This window comes from Podarcis melisellensis (assembly GCF_964234715.1).
Source record: "Podarcis melisellensis genome assembly, chromosome: W".
Lineage (NCBI taxonomy): Eukaryota > Metazoa > Chordata > Lepidosauria > Squamata > Lacertidae > Podarcis > Podarcis melisellensis.
The window spans coordinates 33,508,080-33,527,466 of NC_138535.1; positions in this window are offsets into that span (position 1 = coordinate 33,508,080).

Here is a 19,387-nt window from a genome sequence, read left to right on the forward strand (position 1 = left end):
GCATTGGCGGAGTTCGCCTACAACAACGCGGTGAATGTGTCCACCCAGCAGACCCCATTCCAGGCCAGTTACGGTTATCATCCACAGCTGTTTCCGGATGTGCTGCCGGCATCCGCGGTCCCTGCTGTGACGGAGTGCCTACAGGAGCTCCAGTCCCAGCAACAGCTATTGATGGAGCAACTGCGCCAGGCCAAGGAGGTGTACAAGGCCCAGGCTGACCGCCACCGCCAGGTGGGGCCGGAACTCCACGTCAGTGTCCTGGTATGGCTCTCCACTCGCCACCTCCACCCCTCTCGACCTTCGCGGAAGCTGGACGCCCGTTTCACCGGCCCGTTTCCTATCGTGGACCAGGTCTCGCCTGTGGCATTCCGTCTCCGTTTGCCCACTACCCCCCTTAATTTTCATATTAACATTGGAAGTTTTATGTAAACAAATTAGGGAAGAAAAAGAAATAAAAGGGATTATGCTAGGAAATAGAAGTTACAAAATGAGGGCATTTGCTGACGATTTAATTATAACTACGGAGCAACCAAAACAGAGTTTAAGAAAGGCGTTGGAAAGAATATATGGCTACGGTAAAGTTGCGGGGTTCAAAATGAATTTAAACAAGACAAAACTATTAGTTAAAAATATGTTGCCAGATGAAAAAGCAGAATTAGAACAAATAATACGCATTAAAATCTACCCCCAAATCAAGTATTTAGGATTATGGATAACACCAAAGAATATTAACTTATATGAAGATAATTATACCAATTGTTGGAAAGATATCAAAAGACAGTTGGAGACATGGACAAGGTTAAATTTATCATTCCTGGGCCGTATTTCGGTAATTAAAATGATAGTTTTACTGAAGCTACTCTTTCTATTCCAAACGATTCCAATTACAGGAAAGACCAGCAGTATCAACAAGTGGCAAAAAGAAATTTCTAAATTTTTGTGGAAGGGTAAAAGACCAAGAGTAAAGCATAAGATATTAATAGATACTGTAGAAAGAGGTGGCTACGGGTTACCGGATTTGAAGCTATATTACGAAGCCTCATGTCTTCTCTGGTTGAAAGATTGGTATTTATTAAAAAATTGGGATATTTTAGATCTAGAAGGTCATGACACCCGTTTTGGGTGGCATGGCTATCTTAATTATGGGAAAATAAAGACGCATAGGAGTTTTTCAAATCATATAATAAGAAATGCTATATATAAGTGTCAGGGAACTGCCATCGGAGCCAAGAGGAGAGGTAAGGCTCCCCAATGATGCCGCAGAGGGAACTAGCAAGGAGAGAGGGAGAGCTTCCGCTGGGGAAGGAAATCAAGGTGACACCAGGAAGAAAAGGGAGGCTGAGAGTACTTCGGAGGGAAGGCTCCGAGACTCTTCCAGTGAGATCAGCGGGGAGAGCACAGGACCTCCGCTTGGCATGCCTATGCTGCGCAGAAAGCTTCCGCGCAGAGAAGCTAGGCGGAGACTTGGAGTCAAGGAATTTTGATGTTGGAAGAAAATCAGGAAACGCCCACTGACGGATTCTGCCAGTGACTGAGACAGCCGCGTTGTAAGGGCTGTCAAGCCAGGGAAAGGTTTAGCCATACAACCAGCTTGGAGCAGTTTGTGGCTTACGCACAAGCAACCCCAATTCCCATTACAGCAATCCGTCAGTCTTCTAAGTTGTTTGTGCGCAGAGCAGAAGAGGCAGCATCATGAGTCAAACAGGAGGAGCAGGCGCCGGAGAGGGGGCCAGGGGAGGACCAACTCTGGAGGAGAGAAAAAGAGATTTGGAACAGCAACTGGCTCTACTAGCGGCGCGGCTCGATGAAAGGCGGACTCAGGATGCCCAGGGGAAGCCCATCGCAAGGAAGGTACCGGGACTAGTGCAGAAGTTTGGGGGCAATCCCAGAGATTATGATGCATTTAAGACAGAGGTGCAGTACGCGCTGGACCTGCAGTATGATGACTTTGTAGACGATGGGGGGAGAGTCGCTTTTGTGATAGGGCATCTGGAAGGCGGTGCCAGAGAATGGATCAGACCCTTAATGGCATCGGAGAATGCTGCCTTAAAGGATTTGAGAAAAAAATTTAGCGCCATGGACCATATGTTTTCGAGTGATGTGGAGCAGAGCGTGACGCGCAAGGAACTGATGGGGTGCAAACAAGGGAACCAATCAGTGAGAGAGTACTGGTCGCGATTTGCGATGCTTATCCACAAACTCGGTAGGGAATTGGGTTCAGAACCAGTGCAGATGTTATTTGAGGAAGGCTTATCCCCTTGGGTAAAAGACGAACTTTCCCGCTTGCCCCGCCCGCAATCGATGGACCAGCTGACTAAAATGGCGCTTGCGTGGCAAGGAATGGTGGGGGCAGCTGGTGGTGAGGAGGAGGGGAATAAGGAGCAGGGAAACGCCAATGCTTGGCTGCAGAAGAGCGGGCACAGCAGCCAGGCGAGCAACCAGTAAAAGTGCCCAAGCCAGACCCCCCCCCCCCTGGGCAGCCATAGCCATAGAGGTGGTGCTAGAACTCCCTAACGGACACCCAATTAAGGTGAAGGCATTGCTGGATTCAGGCAGCTCTTGCAACTTCTTTAGCAGGGATTTTGCACTAGAACACCAGCTCCACGTGGTGCCTCTAGAACACCCCTTGCAAGTAACGAACATTGATGGGAGAGAACTGCTTACAATTCATGAAGCTTTTCGACGCTAGAGACATTTTCTAATAGGCGCGCAACACAAGATCCAGGTGTGCACGGACCATAAGAACCTGGAATATTGGAGGACTGCACGAGTCCTCAACCAGAGACAGGTGCGATGGGCACAGGAGTTTTCCAAGTTCTTTTTTGAAATTCGGTACGTGCCGGGGAAAGAAAACGTCAGAGCAGACGCCCTCTCCCGGAAACCGGAGTACTTGGAAGGAGAGGGAGCGCCAGAACTACCACATGTGATACCGGAGGACCGAGGGGTGTGTGGGGGAGTAGTGGTAGAGAGACGAGAACTAGCCGGGTTGAGGAGGAATGACGAGTACGCCCAAACAAAAATCAGGGAGATCAGAGACGCAGAAGAAAATCAGGGGGGTTTTGAGGAAAAGGAAGGGGCACTGTACTATAGGGGAGCATTGTACATACCAGAAGGGGACTTGAGGAGAAGAGTACTCAAACAACTACATGACAACCCCACGGCGGGGCATTTTGGTCAACACAAAACCATGTTGCTTGTCACCAAGCAGTTCTGGTGGCCAAGGGTGAGGGAAGATGTGCGGAAATACGTACGGGGGTGCGAACGCTGCCAGCGGGCTAAAGGGGAGAAGGCAGCACCAGCGGGGTTACTGGAACCCTTACCCACCCCGGAAAGACCATGGGAGGTGGTATCCATAGATTTTATGACCGATTTACCCAAGTCCAGGGGGAAAACAGCAGTCATGGTGGTAGTTGACTTGTTGACCAAAACGTGCCATTTCATTGCTTGCTCGCATGCAGTGACGGCAGAGGAAACAGCTAGGTTGTTTGTAGATCACGTCTTCAGGTTGCATGGCGCCCCCTTGAGGGTTTTGTCCGACAGAGGAAGGCAATTTACTTCCAGATTCTGGAGGAAGCTCGTGAGCCTGCTGGACATCGAGGTGAGCTTCTCGATGGCCAGACACCCGGAGACCAACGGACAAGCAGAAAAAGCTAATAGCATACTCCAACAGTACCTACGCTGCTACGTCAACGAAAGGGAGAACGATTGGGTGGAAAAACTAGCGCTGGCCGAATTTGCATACAATAACGCTGAACATGTGTCCACGGGGATGAGTCCGTTCATGGCCAATTATGCGTGTCACCCCAGGGCCTTCCCAGGGGAGGGGGACGGGAGGTGGAGTGTGCCGGCGGCCGAGCAGTTTGTGGAAGAAATGGAGGCTTTACACCAACAACTTAAGGTTAACCTGGAGAGGGCGAAGGAAGCGTACAAGAGGCAGGCAGACAAGCACTGCAGAGAAGGGGAGACAATAAGGGTTGGGGACCGGGTGTGGTTGTCAACCCAAGGGCTACCGTTCAAAGGGGGTTGTAAGAAATTACGGCCAAGGCGACTGGGACCTTTCGAGGTAACACAACAGGTGAATCCTGTGGCCTTTAGACTCAACTTGCCCACCAACATGAAACTGCACCCGGTGTTCCACAGGTCATTACTCTCACCGTACCGGGAAGGGAGGGAATTTCTGGGGCAAGAAAGAGAAATCCCCATGCACCCACAGGTGGAGGAAAGGGAACTCAGTGGTCAAGCCGCGGAAATTCTCGATTCAAGGTGGAGAGGGAGACGGGTGGAATATTTGGTGTCTTGGGAGGGGGAGCCCGAGTCGGAAAACACTTGGGTTCCTGCAGAAGAGATCAAGGATGAGTATCTGCAGGAGGAGTTTCATCGCAGGTTCCCATGGAAGCCAAAACCACTAGGGAGGTTCTGGGAGGAGCAATTTGGCACCACGGATGATGAAGAAGAGTTTATGGGATTTCCAGCCTCCGAAGATGAGGAAGGGGGGGTATCCGAGGGAGAGGAATCCGACTGGGGAGATTGGGCAGCGGAAAGAGACAGCAGCAAGTGGAGAGCGGTGTTTGAATCATCTGAGGAAGGGGATAGTTGCTTCCAGGGATTCCCCGCATCACTGTCCAAGGAACGGACGGGGGGAGAGGAGGGCCCTGGGGGGGAGGTGGATGTCAGGGAACTGCCATCGGAGCCAAGAGGAGAGGTAAGGCTCCCCAATGATGCCAGAGAGGGAACTAGCAAGGAGAGAGGGAGAGCTTCCGCTGGGGAAGGAAACCAAGGTGACACCAGGAAGAAAGGGGAGGCTGAAAGTACTTCGGAGGGAAGGCTCCGAGACTCTTCCAGTGAGATCAGCGGGGAGAGCACAGGACCTCCGCTTGGCACGCCTACGCTGCGCAGAAAGCTTCCGCGCAGAGAAGCTAGGCGGAGACTTGGAGTCAAGGAACTTTGATGTTGGAAGAAATTGAGGAAACGCCCACTGACGGATTCTGCCAGTGACTGAGACAGCCGCGTTGTAAGGGCTGTCAAGCCAGGGAAAGGTTTAGCCATACAACCAGCTTGGAGCAGTTTGTGGCTTACGCACAAGCAACCCCAATTCCCATTACAATAAGGTATGGGGAAAATACAAAAGAAAACCCCAAGATGGAACTCTCCACTAGAAGCAATTGCTGTTAAAAAAGGAACAACATCAAAGAGAACTGGATAACGTATAACACAATATTAAGGGGGGAGGAGGAGGGTCAAATAATATTGATAAGTTATGAGAAAATAAAAGATCACTTTTCTAGTTGGCTAGATTACGTCCAGGTGAATGAAGTGTTCAGACAGGATAAGCAGATAGGTTTTGAAAAGGAGCCTTCAATATTTCATAGAGAACTACTGAATAGTAAAACCAAAATAATCGCAAAAATCTATAGACTTCTTTTAGACTACGAAGTAATGGATGAGGAGGTTAAAGCTTCAATGATAAAGTGGGCCCAAGATGTGGGCCGTCCAATTATGCTAAAAGATGGGGAAAACTGATGGAATGTAAATTTGAAATTTACAGCCAGCTATAATATAAGAGAGAACATAATGAAAATGGCTCATAGGTGGTACCTCACTCTGAAACAGTCTGAAACAGTCCTTGATAGAGTGCCAGAGCCAGAGCCAGAGCGAGACCCTGAATCAGTGCCAGAACCAAGCCCTCATTCAGAACCAGAGCCTGAGAAAGAGCCAGAGCCAGAACCAGAGCAACAGCCACAGCCACAGCCTGAGTCTGAAACAGCCCTTGATAGAGAGCCAGAATCAGAGAATCAGAATCAGAGTCAGAACCAGATCTTCGGTAAAGACGTGGTCTGGTCTTAGCGCAACTGCTCCTCCCACCCGCGATAACAGAGATTGGGTGTTCCAATACATCCCCCCGTAGGGAACCTGCCCCAGCCATTCTGTTGGCTGAGGCCCCCTCCCAGGCAGCCCTGACCCTTTCCCCTTAAAAAGCAAAATACAAACTATACATTAACCTAAAAAAATAGTAAAAGAAAAACAAAGCAAGAAACAATTATGCTAAACTTAAAATAATCCCCGCCCCAACTAAACATTTGTCCCACCCCAGAAAGAAAATAACAACAACAACAACAACAACAACAACAACAACAAACCACCGTTTGTTTGTTTTATAATAATATTTTATTAAGTTTAAGGAATAGTAACAAGCAGAAAAAGGAAAAAACACATACGCAAAAATATAAAGTTACAAAATACAAAAAATACAGACATTTAACTTATAGAAAAAGAAGAAAAGCAGAAAAAAACACTAAAAAGAAAAAACAAAAATCCCTCTTTTTAATTTCTCATCTTCGATTCACTTATTTTCCTGACTTCCTCACGTCTCCCTTTTTTGTATCCCTTTTGAAAATTAATTCAGCAAATTCATATCCAATTAATTTATCTATTATCAATCCAATCTTATTTTTAACCTTGTTGCTAGAACCCCTTCAGTTCATTTCAATGTCATCAACATTCAAAATTTTTGCAATATTTCTGTAAATAAATTTTAAATTTCCTCCAATCTTCTTCCACCAACTCTTCTCCCTGGTCTCGGATTCTGCCAGTCATTTCCACCATTGCCATGTAGTCCATTACTTGCATCTGCCATTCTTCCAGAGTGGGTAGGTCTTGTGTCTTCCAATGCTTTGCAATAAATATTCTTGCTGCTGCTGTAGCGTACATAAAGAAAGTTCTATCCTTCTTTGGCACCAATTGGCCGGCTATGCCCAGGAGAAAGGCCTCTGGTTTCTTAGGGAAAGTGTATTTAAATACCTTTTTCAATTCATTATAGATCATCTCCCAGAAAACCTTAATCCTTGGGCACGTCCACCAAAGGTGAAAGAATGTACCTTCATTTTCTTTACATTTCCAGCATTTATTATCGGGCAAATGATAAATTTTTGCAAGCTTGACTGGGGTCATGTACCACCTGTACATCATTTTCATAATATTCTCTCTTAGGGCATTACATGCCGTAAATTTAATCCCGGTGGTCCACAACTTCTCCCAGTCAGCAAACATGATATTGTATCCTATATCTTGTGCCCATTTTATCATTGCCGATTTTACTGTTTCTTCCTCAGTGTTCCATTTCAGCAGCAAATTATACATTCTTGATAGAATCTTAGCATTGGGTTCTAGCAATTCTGTCTCTAACTTTGATCTTTCCACCTGGAAACCCACTTTTTTGTCCTGGTTGTACACCTCTCTTATTTGAAAATAGTGTAACCAGTCTCGCACCTTCTCTTTAAGCTTCTCATAACTCTGCAATTTCAATTTGCAACAAACCACCGTTTGAGGTGCAACAGAGACACAACCAGAGACAGAGCGAGACCCTGAATCAGTGCCATAACCAAGCCCTCATTCAGAACCAGAGCCTGAAAAAGAGCCACAGCCCGAACCAGAGCAACAGCCACAGCCTAGAGCCACAGCCTGAGTCTGCAACAGTACTTGATACAGTGCCAGAGCTGGAGCTGGAGCCAGAGCCAGAGACACAGCCAGAGCCAGAGCCAGAACAAAACCCTAATTCAGAACCAGAGCCTGAAAGAGAGCCAGACCCTGAAATATAGCTGGGTCAGAGGCAGAGGAAGAGCCATCATGAGACCCTGAATCAGAGTCAGAACCAGATCTTCATTCAGAACCAGACCCTGAAACAGAGCCAGAGCCACAGCCAGAACCACAGACGGAGCCTAGAGCCACAGCCGAGATCCACAGCCTGAGTCTGAAATAGTGCTTGATAGAGTGCTGGATCCTGAAACAGAGACACTATCTGAAACTGAGCCTGACGCTTAAACGTAGCCAGGGGCAGAGGGAGAGGCAGAGCCTGATACAGTGCTTGATACAGCATAGGAGCCTGCAGCAGAGACACAGCCAGATCCAGAGACACAGCCAGAGCCAGAACAAAACCCTACTTCAGAACCAGAGCCTGAAAGAGAGCCAGAGCCAGAAACAGTGCTTGATAGAGTGCCAGAGCCTGAAACAGAGGCAGAGGCAGATACAGGGCTTGAAACAACGTCGGAGGCTGAAACAGAGAGCCACATGTGGTGGACCTGTGAAAAGATTAAGATTTGGGGGGGTGGATATACGATGAAATTAAAAAGATGATGGGGATAACTTTTACGAAAAAAACGGAGGCATTTCTATGAAGTATTTTAGATAAAGAGATCCCAAAAAATCTAAGAGAGGTATTCTTGTATGCAACCGCAGCAGCTCGTATACTTGTGGCCAAGGGATGGAAAGATCACGAGGCTCCAAAAATAACAGATTGGCAAATCAAATTACAGGAATTGGTGGAGACGGCTCAATTGACTAGCAAACTCAGAGGAATCTCAAAGCAAAAATTTGCAGAAAAATGGGATGGTTATACAAGATATGTTAAAAAATACAATAATAGTTTTGACTCCGTGCTAGCATTTGAGTGATAGAGGACCTAAAAGGAGGTGGACAACAATTAGGGATTTATTATGTTTTCAGAATGTATTGGAAAATTTATATAGAAAGGATTATTGTTTTGTGTACATTCCATTGTAAGAATGGAAACAGAGCCAGAGCCACAGCCACAGCCTAAGTCTGAAACAGTCCTTGATAGAGTGCCAGAGCCAGAGCCAGAGCGAGACCCTGAATCAGTGCCAGAACCAAGCCCGCATTCAGAGCCAGAGCCAGAGCCAGAGCCAGAGCCAGAGCCAGAGCCAGAGCCAGAGCCAGAGCCAGAAATAGATAGATAGATAGATAGATAGATAGATAGATAGATAGATAGATAGATAGATTCTTTATTGTCATTACACAAGTGCAACATTGCACAAGTGCAACGAAATTGGATGCCATCCCTTAAAAACAACAAAAGCAAAACAACAACAACAACCAAACAAACCACATAGGGCTTGATACAGAATCAGAATCAGAATCAGGGCCAGGGCCAGGGCCAGATACAGGGCTTGATACAGGGCCAGGGCCAGATACAGGGCTTGATACAGGGCCGGAGCGCAAAACATAGCTGCAGCCACAGCCTAGAGCCACAGCCTGAGTCTGCAACAGTACTTGATACAGTGCCGGAGCTGGAGCCGGAGCCATAGACACAGCCAGAGCCAGAACAAAACCCTAATTCAGAACCAGAGCCTGAAAGAGAGCCAGAAACAGTGCTTGATAGACTGCCAGAGCCTGAAACAGAGGCAGAGGCAGATACAGGGCTTGGAACAGCGTCGGAGACTGAGACAAAGCCTAATAAAGAGCAGAAGCCTGAGCCTGAGCCTGAAACAGTGCTTGATACAGTGCCAGAGCCTGAAACAGAACCAGAGCCACAGTGACAGCCATAGCGCCACAGCCTGAGTCTGCAACAGTGGTTGATACAGCGCCGGAGCCTGAAACAGAGACACAGCCTGAAACAGTACCTGAGCCTGGTTATTAGCATGGCAATTAAAGAAGAGAGAGGCAGAAAGGCTTATAAATAGAGTTAAGTGCGAAGGCAAAATAATAAAGAACCCTAAAGAAATAGAGAAACGATTTCTCGAATTCTTTAGAGAAATCTATAAGGAAGGAAATGAAACAACAGAAGAAGTTAAAGAACATTTAGAACAGAACTGTCTTCCGAAATTTGCTAAAGAACAAAAAGAACTGTTGAATGCCCCTATCACATCGTACAAAATTCAAAGAGCAATTAAGGAAGAAAAGATTGGAAAGCCACCAGGGCCAGACGTCCTACCGGCAATATATTATTAAAAAATTAACAACTTCCGGCGAACCGCAGCCACAGGAAAGGAGTGTGAGGCTGCCCTCCGGGGGGGGGGGTCTCAAACAATGCGGGGGTCTAGAGGTGTCACGAAGGCTCCGTGGACCTCGAAACCCCAAGAGGGTTATCTTGGGGGACAGGTACCTGGTGGTGCTGCTGGCGCACCCCTGTTTTTCGGACATTTTAAATCAAGTTTGAGAACAGGATTGGAGCTGCAGCACGAAAGGGAAGCAACAGACCCCGTGTTGTGAAGCCTCAGGCTTCGAGTGAAAGCGGCAAGCCTCCAACAACAATTAAGAAGCTGGGTCATAACTAAATCAATAACAGATTGAATTTAAGTTAAAGAAACCAGCGGAAAAAAGATACTATGATATGAAAGAAGAAGGAATTTGCTTCAGCGGTAAGAGTAAACGGCGTGTGACGGAAGACTGAGAGAGGAGAGGGAGTAAGACTGTAACTGCTGAGTGGGCGTTGTGGAGAGACCTCAGATACAAAGTGTAAAAATCTGAGGCAATGGACTGATTGAAAACAGTTGAATATTTGAAAAGCGGATAGAAACATTTCTGCTCTGTCCTGGTCGGAGCGCGCTATGCCAGCGACCGAAAGGGACTGTAATTTTTTACCCAGTCTAGGATATATAAGTGAGACTTTGTTCCGAGTTACTGTATTTTCTATATACCTCCCCCGCCTAATGTGTTCAAGCTGAAACTGTTTCTCTTTATTATTTGGGGTGCTTAATTGACTGAAAGCTGAGTTTGTTATTGAGAGGAGCGGATACGACGAGAGGTCTGGGAGGAGAAAGTGAACTGTAAGAGGAGAACTTTGGAAAACAGCGGAACCTCTCGCCGCCATTGTGTGCTCCATTTCCTGTTTTTCTCTTAAAGCGGCACACAGCTGTAATCATTTAGGAGAAGATAATCTTGGCACCTTAAACATTTAATCTATTGCTACAGAAAACGGGGAGTAAACGGCTAAGTCGAAAGAAAAGAAAAGAAGACTTAAACACAGTACCTTGGCAAGACTTTACGTTCTCTCTAGACCCTGCTGCCTTCCCGTGGCAATCTGTTGGTGTAATTTTGACTCTCCCCCCCCCCTTTTCTGTTCCGGCTTCGAAACCTGCCCCGTATTTCATCCCTACTTCCTGGAAAGTATTGAGCTGGATGTTCCCCACCTCCTTTTCTCCCCCCCCCCCTGTGTCTTGATGTTCCCTACTTTATTTACTCTCTAGGACTTAAATCTCGAGAACTTTCTTCCTCCTTCATTTGCTTTTTGTGACTGTAAACGATCCATCTAACTGGTCCCCTAGCTGTGCGTGGAGAGAGACTTCATACTGAAGAACTAAAAGGGTGAATGCAAGTAAAGCGCCACCGTGTGGGGCCAGAAAGGAACTACATTGGGAAAACAAAGAAATTTTTTAAACTACAGTTGAGCGACCCCTGGGGTGGGGAAAAACGTTTTTTTCTCTTTTGTTTCATTTTTATTTTTTATTTTTAGTTAATTAAGACAAATAGAAATACAAAATGAAAAAGGGGGCGGGAACGCCTGCTGAAAGGAGACCATCCAGACAAGAAAATGGGAAAGAGGGGAAGGAAATTAAGGACTATGATAATTTGATGGCTGAAATAAGGAAAGAATTTAAACATAATGAACAGTATATTGAGAAAAAATTATTGGAAGTACTCATTGAATAAGAGATTAGAGGGGGGGGGTGGGAGAACTAACAGGAAAAGTAAAAGATTTATCTCTAAGATCCAAAGTACTTGATGACTCAATGAAAAGGGTTCAAAAAGATATCAAAGAAAATAGGAAAGATATGGACAGGATTAATACAGAGGTGAAGGAGATAAATAAAATACAGGAAGAGTTACTGGATAGTGTGGCGATGACTCAAATGAGACAGAAGCAATCAAACCTGAAATTTAGGGGAATCCCTGAGGAACCAAATGAAAATATACGATCTAAATTGGTTAGAGAATTGGCAGTTTGGTTAGATATGAAGGAAGAAGACATAGGATATTCAGTTGCAAATATTTTTCGGATAAAAACAAAATCAGCCAAAGCCAGAGGGAAGAAACTGCCAGGAGATGTCCTGGTCATGTTTAACTCTCTGGATATGAGAAATGAAATACTAAAGCTAAACTATAATCAAAAACTATGTATTGAAGGAAAGCCAATTATTATATTTAAAGAGATTCCTTCGAGATTTCTTTGTAAGAGAGATGTTTATAAAAAACTAACTAACTAACTGAAGAAGAACGGGATCCAAAATAGATGGGAATTCCCGGAAGGGATTTCATTCTATTTCAAGGGGGAAAGATTCGAACTATCCAGCTCTCTGGAATTGGATAAATTGGCAAGAAGATATGAGAAGGAACTGGGAAGGTTGGGAGGGTGGGAACCAGAAGGGGAGCAGATGGGGGAAGAGAGGGTGGAGGTGAAGGAAGTGGAGAGGGAGAAGGGGAGGAAAAATTAGACGAAGAAAAAGAAGAGGAAGAGACAGATAACAAAGAACAGTAGATTTAACTTAGATTCGACCACTTACTGATTGTACATTAAAAATGACTTTAAAAATTACCTTGTGGAATGTGAATGGGCTAAACAATAAAAATAAAAGGAACCAAATTGCTCATGTATTGCTTAAAAAGAACTTTGACATAATCTGTCTACAAGAAACTCATGTAACAAGAAAACATAAAAGAATTTTAAGTAATAAGAGATTAGGGTTAGACTTTGTAGCATCGGATAATGTCAAGAAAAGAGGAGTGGTATTATATATAAAAGAAAAACTTGATCCAAAACTAATACATAAAGACGAAGAGGGGAGAACGATAGTAGTACAGATCACCCAATCAAGGAGAAAAGATAAATGTGGTTGGGATATATGCACCCAATGACAAAAAGTCAGCATTCTATTCTGAACTAGGTAACAAATTGTTAGAATGGATGGACCAACAATTGATATTGATGGGGGACTTTAATGGAGTGGTTCTCCCAAACTTGGATAGATCAATAAGAAAACAGGAAGTGAGGGAGGGCAAATTACCGAAAGCCTTCTTCGAATTAGTGGAAAATTTGGGACTAATTGATGCTTGGAGATTTAAAAACCCCACGATAAAACAATTTACCTTCTTTTCAAACCCAAATCAAAGCTGGGGGAGAATAGACCATATTTGGATTTCGAAGGAATTGGCGCAAAGAGTAATTAAGACGGAAATCCTCCCACAAACCCTATCTGATCACAATCCAGTATATATGGAGGTAAAAGGAAAAGACTTTAGGACATTAAGATGGAAAATGAATGAAAATCTATTCAATGATCAAAAGATAGTAAATAAAGCAAAAGAGACAATTGAGGAATACTTTAAGTGGAATTTGAATAAAGAAACATCTCTAGAAATGGTGTGGGGCGCTGGGAAGGCCGTCATGAGGGGTTTCCTAATCCAGAAAAATAGCGTCTTAAAAAAGAAAAAAAGAGAAAAGGAAAGAAGAAATCTTATTGCATCTCATGGAGAATGAAAGACAATTAACCATTAAACCAGGAGATGAAATAATAAAACAAAACATAAGGATGCTACAAGCTCAATTTTCTATGATAGTGAACCAGGAGATTGAATGGAGGATCAAAATGATGAAACAAAAGAACTTTGAATCAGCAAATAAGATAGGGAAATACCTGGCGTGGCAATTAAGAGAGAGGAAAAAACAAAACACGATATGTAAGATAAGGGATGGAGAAAGGATAGTGGAGGACCCAAAAGAGATAAAGAAGATATTTCAGAAATACTATAAGGAATTCTACAAAAGAGAAAAAGAGATAGATAATGAGATAGAAGATTACTTTAAAAAATACCAATTGCAACAGATCACGACTGAAGGAAGAGAATATCTAAATCAGACAATTACAGAGGAAGAAATTAGGAAAGCAATAAAAAAAATGAAAAGAGGAAAAGTGCCAGGGCCAGATGGTATCTCGGCTAAATATTATAAAATATTAAGTGATCAACTTTCCCCAGTGCTATGTGAAGTCATGAACAATGTACTAAAAGAAGGGAGAATTCCAAACACCTGGAAAGAAGCGTATATTACCTTAATCCCTAAAAAAGATACAGATGGCTTAGAGGTAAAAAACTATAGACCTATCTCATTATTAAATAATGACTATAAACTATTCGCAGACGTATTGGCGGAAAGGTTAAAAAAAGGTCTTAAATAAGAGAATCCATAAAGACCAAACGGGTTTCCTCCCGGGGAGACAATTGAAAGACAATGTAAGAAATGTGATAGACATTATTGAATATCTGCATAGTAGAATAGACAAGCAGGCGGCGCTGATCTTCATTGATGCCGAGAAGGCATTTGACAACGTCTCCTGGCGTTTCATGAAGGAAAATTTAAAAATGATGGGAATTGGTGAAGGATTTAGAAAAGGTATTGAGGCTATTTATCAAGAGCAAAAAGCCAAACTTATAATAAACAACAATATATCAGAAGCCTTTGATATTACCAAAGGGAATAGGCAAGGCTGTCCCTTATCCCCTTTGTTATTTATAACAGTGTTGGAAGTGTTTAATAAAAGGTTAAGGGAAACACCGGAGGTTAAAGGAATTAAGGTAGGAAGCAAGGAATTCAAAATAAAAGCATTTGCAGACAACCTGATATTAACACTGGAAGATCCTAAGAACAGTTTACAAGAAGCCCTACAGAAACTAGAAGAATTTGGAAAAGTGGCAGGTCTCAAGCTCAACAGGAATAAGACTAAAATGATAACAAAAAATATAACCAAGGAAGATATAGTAGAGATAGAACAAAGGACGGGAATTATGGTTGCTAAGAAGGTAAAATATCTAGGAGTGTGGATCACAGCAAAAAATATAAACTTATACAAAGATAATTAATAGACTACTTGGAAGGGTGTCAAAAAAGATTTAGAAATCTGGGAGAGATTGAAACTTTCCTTCTTAGGGAGGATATCGGATATTAAAATGAATGTCCTGCCCAGAATGTTATTTTTGTTTCAAACTATACCAGTAATGAAAGGACTAAAACAGTGTAAAGATTGGCAAAGGATCTTAGTGAGATTCATTTGGCAGGGGAAAAGATCACATATAAAAATGAAAATTGTGCTGGTCCCGGGGGGAAGGTTACCGTTGGCGTAGTCAAAGTCCGGTCCTGGGTCACTAGCCTGGAAACAGTTCACAAGGAGCGGGGCGAGGTCCGAAGCAGGAAGCCGGGCGGGGACAGGAACACTGGAGGGTCAGGTCCGGGTCCGGGCAGGAACAGGTACTCAACAACGACGTTGCTCCCACAACCTGGGACCGGGCTGACTGGCCTTTATCTTCTCTGAGGCCAGGGGTGGTCCCGGCCCCCAGGAGACCCGCCTCTCCTGGCCTTAAGGCGAGCACTCCTCCTGGGAGAAATCAGTTCCCTTCGCCTCTCTGCCCTTCGCCTCTGCAGTTCAGGAGAGGCTGAAGGGTTACTGGGCCCAGGGGGAGACTCACCTGTAGGCACTGAGTCCTCAACCACCTCTGGAGCCAGAGTGGATTCACCTGGTGCCTGCTCCTGAGGATCCGGCACAGGTGCAGGCGCTTCAGAATCAAGGCTCTGCCCCAGTTCAGCCGGCCCTGGAGGCGGGGACTCCGGTGCAGGCTGGGATTCCTCCGGTTCAGCCTCTGAATCGGATTCCCAGGCCATCACAAAATTACTTGTAGATAAAAAAGAAAGAGGGGGTTTTTTATTACCAGATTTGAGTTTATATTACGAAGCGGCTTGTTTAACGTGGGTGAAAGACTGGCTAAAGCTAGAGAATACTGATATCTTGGATTTAGAGTGCTTTGATAACAGGTACGGGTGGCACTCGTACCTGTGGTACGAAAAGGTGAAAGTTCATAGAGGCTTTCTAAATCATATAATTAGAGGACCATTATTTCAAGTATGGGAAAGAAATAAGAACCTGCTGGAAAAGAAAACCCTGTGGTGGATCTCACCAATAAATGCCTTAACTGTCAAAAAAAACTAACATGGAGGGGGGGAAAGCTACCTATGAAGATCTTATCAATAAAACTGATCAGGGCATAAAACTTAAGCCCTATGAGGAGGTAAAGAATGTACTCACAGGGTGGCTGCAATACCATCAAGTGAATGATCTGTTAAAAGATGTTAAAAAGAAACTGGGATTTGAAGATACAAAATCTGAATTTAATGTGGAAGTCATAGAAGGTAAAAACAAAACATTATCTAGGATGTATGACCTCTTACTGGATTGGTATACAAAAGACGAAGAGGTGAAGGAGGCCATGATAAAATGGGCCATAGATATTGGTTACAAAATTGACTTTGTGAAGTGGCAAGAATTGTGGAATGTAAATATGAAATTCACGGCGTGTACGGCACTAAGGGAGAACCTCTGGAAGATGATTTATAGGTGGCATCTCACACCAGTGAAATTGGCTAAGATTTATAAACCGAAGATTAAGAAATGCTGGAAATGTGGAGAGGGGGATGGTGAGTTCTATCATATGTGGTGGACATGCAGTAAAGTAAAAGGCTTTTGGGAACTGATTTACAACGAACTTAAAAAAAAATTTAAGTATACTTTTCCCAAAAAGCCTGAAGCTTTCCTGCTAGGAATAGTTGGCAAGGAAATCAAAAGAGGACAAAAATCTTTTTCTATATGCCACAACGGCCGCTAGAACTATGTTAGCCCAAAGCTGGAAAATGGAATTAATACCTACTATAAATGACTGGCAGATCAAGATGATAAATTATGCTGAACTAGCTAGAATAACAGGAAGAATAAGAGACCAGGATGACCAGAAGTTTCATGAAAATTGGAACAAATATCTGACGTATATAAGAGATAGGTATAGAACTTCGATGACTCTGGCAGGGCTGGAACAACTCTAACAGTGTTTGGCAACTATGTAAAGGAGATAAAACACGTAACTTTAGAAATTATCTGATACTTACCAATGAAGTGAAGAGACGTCCGAGGCTCGGCGGAGCCCAAAATAACGGTGTACTATATAAATGATTCTTGTAACAGCTATTTATATAGAAAGGATTATTGTTTTGTGTACATTCCATTGTAAGAATGGAAACAGAGCCAGAGCCACAGCCTGAGTCTGAAACAGTCCTTGATAGAGTGCCAGAGCCAGAGCCAGAGCGAGACCCTGAATCAGTGCCAGAACCAAGCCCTCATTCAGAACCAGAGCCTGAGAAAGAGCCAGAGCCAGAACCAGAGCAACAGCCACAGCCTGAGTCTGAAACAGCCCTTGATAGAGAGCCAGAATCAGAGAATCAGAATCAGAGTCAGAACCAGATCTTCGGTAAAGACGTGGTCTGGTCTTAGCGCAACTGCTCCTCCCACCCGCGATAATAGAGATTGGGTGTTCCAATACATCCCCCCGTAGGGAACCTGCCCCAGCCATTCTGTTGGCTGAGGCCCCCTCCCAGGCAGCCCTGACCCTTTCCCCTTAAAAAGCAAAATACAAACTATACAATAACCTAAAAAATAGTAAAAGAAAAGCAAAGCAAGAAACAGTTATGCTAAACTTAAAATAATCCCCGCCCCAACTAAACATTTGTCCCACCCCAGAAAGAAAATAACAACAACAACAAACCACCGTTTGAGGTGCAACAGAGACACAGCCAGAGACAGAGCAAGACCCTGAATCAGTGCCATAACCAAGCCCTCATTCAGAACCAGAGCCTGAAACAGAGCCACAGCCCGAACCAGAGCAACAGCCACAGCCACAGCCTAGAGCCACAGCCTGAGTCTACAACAGTACTTAATACAGTGCCGGAGCCTGAAGCAGAGACACAGCCTCAAACAGAGCCTGAGCCTGAAACAGAGGCAGAGCCACAGCCACAGCCTGAGTCTGAAACAGTCCTTGATAGAGTGCCAGAGCCAGAGCCAGAAATAGGGCTTGATACAGGGCCGGAGCACAAAACATAGCTGCAGCCACAGCCTAGAGCCACAGCCTGAGTCTGCAACAGTACTTGATAAAGTTCCGGAGCTGGAGCCGGAGCCAGAGACACAGCCAGAGCCAGAACAAAACCCTAATTCAGAACCAGAGCCTGAAAGAGAGCCAGACCCTGAAATATAGCTGGGTCAGAGGCAGAGGAAGAGCCATCATGAGACCCTGAATCAGAGTCAGAACCAGATCTTCATTCAGAACCAGACCCTGAAAGAGAGCCAGAGCCACAGCCAGAGCCACAGACGGAGCCTAGAGCCACAGCCGAGATCCACAGCCTGAGTCTGAAATAGTGCTTGATAGAGTGCTGGATCCTGAAACAGAGACACTGTCTGAAACTGAGCCTGACGCTTAAACGTAGCCAGGGGCAGAGGGAGAGGCAGAGCCTGATACAGTGCTTGAAACAGCGTAGGAGCCTGAAGCAGAGACACAGCCAGATCCAGAGACACAGCCAGAGCCAGAACAAAACCCTAATTCAGAACCAGAGCCTGAAAGAGAGCCAGAGCCAGAAACAGTGCTTGATAGAGTGCCAGAGCCTGAAACAGAGGCAGAGGCAGATACAGGGCTTGAAACAGTGTCGGAACCTGAAACATAGAAACAGCGTGAAACAGAGACAAAGGCTGAGACACAGGCCAAGCCTGAAATAGAGCTAGAATAGACTAAGAGGTTAAATCGGTAATGATACAGTGGGCAAAAGATTTTGGGTATAATATCCAATTTGATGAATGGGGAAACTTGTGGAAAGAGAATATAAAATTTACTGCATGCACGATATTGAAAGAAAATGTTATGAAAATGTTTTACAGATGGTACATCACACCTGTAAAGTTAGCAAAGATGTATAAGACGTGTAACAAATGTTGGAAATGTAAAGAAAAAGAAGGGACGTTTTTTCATGTGTGGTGGGAATGTAAGAAAGTGAAAAGCTTTTGGGAAATGATATATAATGAAATGAAAAAAATGTTAAGATATACTTTTGTAAAAAACCCGGAGGCCTTTCTTTTAGGGATTGTAGGAAAGGATATAAGAAGAAAAGACTGTAAACTCTTCCAATATGCAGTAACGGCAGCCAGAATCTTGATGGCCCAGAAATGGAAACAAGAGGAAATAGAAGAATGGAGACTGAAAATGACAGACTATGCGGAATTGGACAAATTAACTGGGAAAATCAGATACACCAAAGACCAAAAGTTCATCGAAGACTGGGGAAAGTTTGTAGATTATCTGAAAAACATATGTGGCGTGAACACAACGCTAGTGGGATTTCAAGAGGCACTGTAAAAATGGAGAAGTATTGTTAATATGAAATAGTGGGAGAAGGGAAGTATAATGGCAATACGAAAGAAGGGAATGTGTAACCAAAGTTATAAATACGGATGATTGTCAGAGACGCTGAAGGAAGTTCAAAAAAGAAACAATTTGTTGTATTTTGGGTAAAATTGTATAACTGTTTGGAAAATCAATAAATTTATTTATATATATATATATATATATATATATAAGAAATAGAGCTAGAATAAGACTTCCGGATATAGCGCCATCGGTAATGGCGGAATCCTTCTGACTAGGGGGGATTTGCCTCGGGGGAATCGGGTCTTACAGCTACGGCGAAACCGGAGACCCTTCAAAAACCACAGGCAGGCGAAGCCTGTGAGCGTGGGAT